The following is a 7,447-nucleotide window of genomic DNA, read 5'->3' on the forward strand; positions in this document are numbered from 1 at the left end:
GAAAAACCACCCTTATCCGCAAGGATGACGAGGTGCAAGTCGACTGCAATTCTCTCACAAAGCGGTGCTACAAGTACAATGTCCGCTCCATCCCTATCCGCAAAGATGACGAGGTGCATGTCGAATGCAATCCTCTCACGGAGCCGCGCTACAAGTACAATGTCCGCTCCATCCCTATCCGCAAGGATGACGAGGTGCAGGTCGACTGCAATCCTCTCACGGAGCCGCGCTACAAGTACAATGTACGCTCCATCCTTATCCGCAAGGATGATGAGGTGTAGGTCGACCGCAATCTTCTCACGGAGCCGCGCTACAAGTACAATGTCAGCTCCATCCCTATCCACAAGGATGACGAGGTGCAGGTCGACTGCAACCCTCTCCTCGGAGCTGCGCCACAAATACAATGTGCGCTCCATCCTTATCCGCAAGGACGGCGAGGTGCATGTCGACTGGGATATCTCCTTCAGAGTTGCATCTCGAAATATATTCCGAGTGAAGAACAGGTTCTGCTCGAAGATGAACGCAAGCATATGCAGAAGATAAACCAAGATAAAAGTACTCAGGCATCAGGCCCGAAGGAGTTTAACGGTTACAGAAACCACTCAACATTCCGAGGCAAATTTAAGGCAAGTTTAAATCTCAAGCTTGTTCATTCGGCAAGAGGAGGGCTTGCAGGCTCGACGAATTCATCCAAGTCAATTCCATCAGTGATCCGAGTGGCCGCAGCGATGAAAGTCTCCATGAAGGACTAGAAGTCATGCCTTTTGGTGTTGGTGACCTTGATCGCCGCCAGCTTATCTTCGTGGGCTTCCTTGCAGTGGACTCTTACCAGCGACAGAGCCATGCCAGCACCGCATCGGGCAGAAGACTTCTTCCATTCTTGCACTCGACCGGGGACCTCGTTGAGTCGAGCCATCAGAGACACGAGATCATTTTGAAGCATTGCCCTTGGCTAGAGCGATGAGTCGATGTGTGAAACTGCCACCTTCAGACGAGCAAGATAACTTGTAACGCTGGCGACGCGGGATTCCAGTCGAAGCACATTCATGGCAGCCTCGTCACCGACTGGAGAAAGGATAGGGTCCAAACCCATCTCGATCCGTCCAGTCTCCTCTTCAAAGTTTTGGCAGAGTTCTACAGTCAAGGAGTTAGTGAGTCGACTGGACAGGACTAACTTGCAAACAGTAAAGCAGTCGGATCAAAAGGGGTACCTTCGAGCATAAGAAAGAGCTTCTTGGCGTGGGTTCTCAGATAAGTTTCCAGGTCATTTCTCTTATGAGCCATGGCTTCCAGCTTCTCGTTCAGAGCCACCTTATCCTTCATCAGACGAGTTGCCTCTTGGTTGGATTCAGTGAGAGAGGAGTTCAGCTTGCTTACTTCCTCTTCCAGCGCTCCGACTGAAGCCAGCTTCTTGTCAGCAAGGGTAGTCTTCTCTTGAGCCTCCTTCTGCGCATCTGCAAGGTCCAAGTCCTTCTTCTCCAGAGCCAACCTCATTTTCTCTGCAAAATAAGCATTTAGATCAAACAAAAGATCGAAGGGATAATTTAAAGGACGATCGACATGAGCAGTTGACAGGCAGTTACCTTCCATACTAGCAACTTCATCTTGAGCCTTCTTCAAGTTTTGTTGGGCCAGCTCTAGGTCAAGGTCGAGTTACCTATGCTTCTCCTCAAATTCGGCGAACTTGGAAATGAGAGTACAAGATTTCTGCAGAGAGTAAAAGACATATCAATCGACAAGATCAAAGATTATTTACTTCCGAGTGAATAAAACTTCAAAGTTTACTCAGACCCCAACCGACTGCCAGCAGTCGACCGTGGTCTCGGGGACTACACCCAATGGGTGCAATTGGCGTGCCCCCACTGGTTTAGATTCCACTCGGCCAGTCCGCCCAGTTCGAGTAAAAAAAGAGAGAAAGTACTCAGACCCCGGCCGACTGCCAGCAGCCAACCGCGGTCTCGGGGACTACACCCAGTGGGTGCACTTGGCGTGCCCCCACTGGTTCAGATCCCACTCAGCATGTTCCGCCCATACCGAGTGGAAGAAAGGAAAGAGAAAGAAGTGCTCAGACCCCAGCCGACTGCCCACAGTCGACTGCGGTCTCGGGGACTACACCCAGTGGGTGCACTTAGCGTGCCCTCACTGGTTCAGATCTCATTTGACCAGACCGAGTGGAAGAGTGCAAATACTAAAGACAACAAAACACCCAGTGGGTGTACAGATTCGAAGCTTACAATTAGAGATTGTACGAAGGAAAATATTCAGGTAGCATATCCTAATAGAACAAGTTCAGTCGGAAGTCAACTTACCTGGACATTGGCTCGAAGAGCCGCGCTGGCGTCGTAAGCAGCCTGGCTACTGTCGTGCACTGCCTTCATCCGCTCCATCATTACGCCAGCCTGACGGATAGCCTCTGCAGCGGCGTCCGACTGGCTTTCTGGAACATGATAGGTGGTGAAGAAGGGGATAGACAGTCCAGATGCAGCAGTTTGGAGCTCCGAGGCATGAGGTTGGATGGCTGAAGAAAACACTGGTACAGTCGACGGTGCGGGGCGTTCACTCGACACTGGGACGACAAAAGTTACAGAGGCTCTACCTGCATCTTCGGGCTGTTGGAATGTTGGTTCTGTAGCCAGTTCTGACTGAGATATCCTGCCAGCTGCTGCTTTCTTGCTCCTTCTGGGCCTCGGTATCACATCTTCATCGTCATCCGGAAGCTTGATAACATTGAGTGGTGCTACCTCTTGAGCACTGCGTTGGTTTTCCCCGAAGAGGAAGGGATGATGCAACAAAGTAGCGTAAGTATTTCCCTAAGTTTTTGAGAACCAAGGTATCAATCCAGTAGGAGGCTATGCGCGAGTCCCTTGTACCTGCACAAAACAAATAAATCCTCGCAACCAACGCAAATAGGGGTTGTCAATCCCTATAAGGCCACTTAGGAGAGTGAGATCTGATAGATATGATAAGATAATATTTTTGGTATTTTTACGATAAAGATGCAAAGTAAAATAAAGGCAAAGTAAATAGCAAAGGAAATAACTAAGTAGTAGGAGATTAATATGATGAAGATAGACCCCGGGGGCATAGGTTTCATAGTGGCTTCTCTCGAGAGCATAAGTATTCTACGGTGGGTGAACAAATTACTGTTGAGCAATTGACAGAATTGAGTATAGTTATGAGAATATCTAGGTATGATCATGTATATAGGCATATCTTCCGAGACAAGTAGACCGACTCCTGCCTGCATCTACTACTATTACTCCACTCATCGACCGCTATCCAGCATGCATCTAGAGTACTAAGTTAAAAACAGAGTAATGCCTTAAGCAAGATGACATGATGTAGAGGCATAGACTCATGCAATATGAAGAAAACCCCATTTTGTTATCCTCGATGGAAACAATACAATACGTGCCTTGCTGTCCCTACTGTCACTGGGAAAGGACACTGCAAGATTGAACCCAAAGCTAAGCACTTCTCCCAATGCAAGAAAGATCAATCTAGTAGGCCAAACAAAACTGATAATTCGAAGAGACTTGCAAAGATAACCAATCATACATAAAAGAATTCAGAGGAGATTCAAATATTATTCATAGATAGATTTGATCATAAACCCACAATTCATCAGTCTCAACAAACACACCACAAAAAGAAGATTACATCGAATAGATATCCACAAGAGAGGGGGAGAACTTTGTATTGAGATCCAAAAAGAGAGAAGAAGCCATCTAGCTACTAACTATGGACCCGTAGGTCTAAAGTAAACTACTCAGACTTCATCGGAGAGGCTATGGTGTTGATGTAGAAGCCCTCCGTGATCGATGCCCCCTCCGGCGGAGCTCCAGAACAGGCCCCAAGATGGGATCTCGTGGATACAGAAAGTTGCGGCGGTGGAATTAGGTTTTTGGCTCCGTATCTGATCGTTTGGGGGTACGTAGGTATATATAGGAGGAAGGAGTACGTAGGTGGAGCAACAGGGGGCCCACAAGGGTGGAGGGAGACTTGGACCCTACGTCAAGAAAGAAAAGAGGAGGCCACCAGGGTGGAGGGCGCGCCTGGGGTAGGCAGGCGCGCCCCCTACCTCGTGGCCTCCTCTTTTCTTTCTTGACGTAGGGTCCAAGTCTCCCAGATCATAATCTTCCTAAAAATCACGTTCCCGAAGGTTTCATTCCGTTTGGACTCCGTTTGATATTCCTTTTCTTCGAAACCCTAAAACAGGCAAAAAAACAGCAATTCTAAGCTGGGCCTCCGGTTAATAGGTTAGTCCCAAAAATAATATAAAAGTGAATAATAAAGCCCAATAATGTCCAAAACAATAGATAATATAGCATGGAGAAATCAAAAATTATAGATACGTTGCAGACGTATCAAGCATCCCCAAGCTTAATTCCTGCTCGTCCTCGAGTAGGTAAATGATAAAAACAGAATTTTTGATGCGAGTGCTACTTGGCATAATTTTAATGTAATTCTTCTTAATTGTGGTATGAATATTCAGATCCGAAACATTCAAGACAAAAGTTCATATTGACATAGAAAATAATAATACTTCAAGCATACTAACTAAGCAATTCTGTCTTCTCAAAATAACATGGCTAAAGAAAGTTATCCCTACAAAATCATATAGTCTGGCTATGCTCTATCTTCACCACACAAAGTATTTAAATCATGCACAACCCCGATGACAAGCCAAGAAATTGTTTCATACTTTTGATATTCTCAAAAAAATTTCAATCTTCACGCAATACATGAGCGTGAGCCATGGACATAGCACTATGTGGAATAGAACGGTGGTTGTGGAGAAGACAAAAAGGGAGAAGATAGTCTCACATCAACTAGGCGTATCAACGGGCTATGGAGATGCCCATCAATAGATATCAATGTGAGTGAGTAGGGATTGCCATGCAACGGATGCACTAGAGCTATAAGTATATGAAAGCTCAAAAAGAAACTAAGTGGGTGTGCATCCAACTTGCTTCCTCATGAAGACCTAGGGCATTTTGAGGAAGCCCATCATTGGAATATACAATCCAAGTTCTATAATGAAAAATTCCCACCAGTATATGAAAGTGATAACATGAGAGACTCTCTACAATGAAGATCATGGTGCTACTTTGAAGCACAAGTGTGGTAAAAGGGTAGTAACATTGTCCCTTCTCTTTTTCTCTCATTTTTTATTTGGGCCTTCTCTCTTTTTTTATGGCCTCTTTTCTCTTTTTTTTCATCCGGTGTCTCATCCCGACTTGTGGGGGAATCATAGTCTCCATCATCCTCTCCTCACCGGGACAATGCTCTAATAATGATGATCATCACACTTTTATTTACTTACAACTCAACAATTACAACTCGATACTTAGAACAAAATATGACTCTATATGAATGCCTCCGGCGGTGTACCAGGATATGCAATGACTCAAGAGTGACACGTATGAAAGAATTATGAATGGTGGCTTTGCCACAAATACGATGTCAACTACATGATCATGCTAAGCAATATGACAATGATGAAGCGGAACGGTGGGAAGTTGCATGGCAATATATCTCGGAATGGCTATGGAAATGCCATAATAGGTAGGTATGGTGGCTGTTTTGAGGAAGGTATATGGTGGGTGTATGATACCGGCGAAAGGTGCGCAGTATTAGAGAGGCTAGCAAAGGTGGAAGGGTGAGAGTGCGTATAATCCATGGACTCAACATTAGTCATAAAGAACTCATATACTTATTGCGAAAATCTACAAGTTATCAAAGCAAAGTATTACGTGCATGCTCCTAGGGGGATAGATTTGTAGGAAAATACCATCACTCGTCCCCGACCGCCACTCATAAGGCAGACAATCAATAAATAAATCATGCTCCGACTTCATCACATAACGGTTCACCATACGTGCATGCTACGGGAATCACAAGCTTCAACACAAGTATTTCTCAAATTCATAGCTACTCAAAGCATGACTTTAATATCACCATCTCCATATCTCAAAACAATTATCAAGTATCTAACTTATCATAGTATTCAACACACTCACAAGAGAATTTTTATTCTTGAATACCTAGCATATAGGATTATTTAAGCAAATTTCCATGCTATTAAGACTCTCAAAATAATCTAAGTGAATCATGAGAGATCAATAGTTTCTATAGAACAAATCCACCACCGTGCTCTGAAAGATATAAGTGAAGCACTAGAGCAAAACTATATAACTCAAAAGATATAAGCGAAGCACATAGAGTATTCTAACAAATTCCAAATCATGTATGGCTCTTTCAAAAGGTGTGTAAAGCAAGGATGATTGTGGTAAACGAAAAAGAAAAGACTCAAATCATACAAGACGCTCCAAGCAAAACACATATCATGTGGTGAATAAAAATATAGCTCCAAGTAAAGTTACCGATAGAAGTAGACGAAAGAGGGGATGCCTTCCGAGGCATACCCAAGCTTTGGCTTTTAGGTGTCCTTAGATTATATTGGGGGTGCCATGGGCATCCCCAAGCTTAGGCTCTTGCCACTCCTTGTTCCATAATCCATCAAATCTTTACCCAAAACTTGAAAACTTCACAACACAAAACTTAAAGTAGAAAATCTCGTGAGCTCCGTTAGCGAAAGAAAAATAAAAGACCACTTCAAGATACTGTAATGAACTCGTTCTTTATTTATATTGGTGTTATACCTACTGCATTCCAACTTCTCTATGGTTAATAAACTATTTTACTAGCCATAGATTCATCAAAATAAGCAAACAACACACGAAAAACAGAATCTGTCAAAAACAGAACAGTCTGTAGTAATCTGTAGGTAGCGCAAGATCTGGAACACCAAAAATTCTAACATAATTTCTGGACGCGATGAATTTATCTATTAATCATCTGCAAAAAATTTAACTAAATAGCACTTTCCAAATAAAAATGACAGCAGTTCTCGTGAGCGCTAAAGTTTCTGTTTTTTACAGCATGTGTAACAAGACTTTCCCCAAGTCTTCCCAACGGTTCTACTTGGCACAAACACTAATTAAACACAAAAAACACAACCAAAACAGAGGCTACATAAATTATTTATTACTAAACAGGAGCAAAAGGCAAGGAATAAAAACAAAATTGGGTTGCCTCCCAATAAGAGCTATTGTTTAACGCCCCTAGCTAGGCAAGAATAGATCTACATATTGCCATCTTTGGTATTAGGAAAGAAAAGAGCAAACTTTCTATCTATAGAATTAATCCTTCTATTTTCATAAAGCACATGGCTATTAATGGTAGAAGAAAGATTAAGTATGTTACGGAAATTGGTATCTAGGCTAGTCTTTATCTCTTTAATAGATTCATTTTGGTAAGAGAGCAAAAGAGATGTAGATTCAACTTTCTCATTAATGGGGTGCCCAAATATAGTTTTCATTTTTTCATAAGTGTCTACGACATCCCCTTCAAGAAAACCTTCTTCAAATATAGAATCTAAGAC

Source organism: Triticum urartu, chromosome 7 (genome assembly GCF_003073215.2).
Source record: "Triticum urartu cultivar G1812 chromosome 7, Tu2.1, whole genome shotgun sequence".
Lineage (NCBI taxonomy): Eukaryota > Viridiplantae > Streptophyta > Magnoliopsida > Poales > Poaceae > Triticum > Triticum urartu.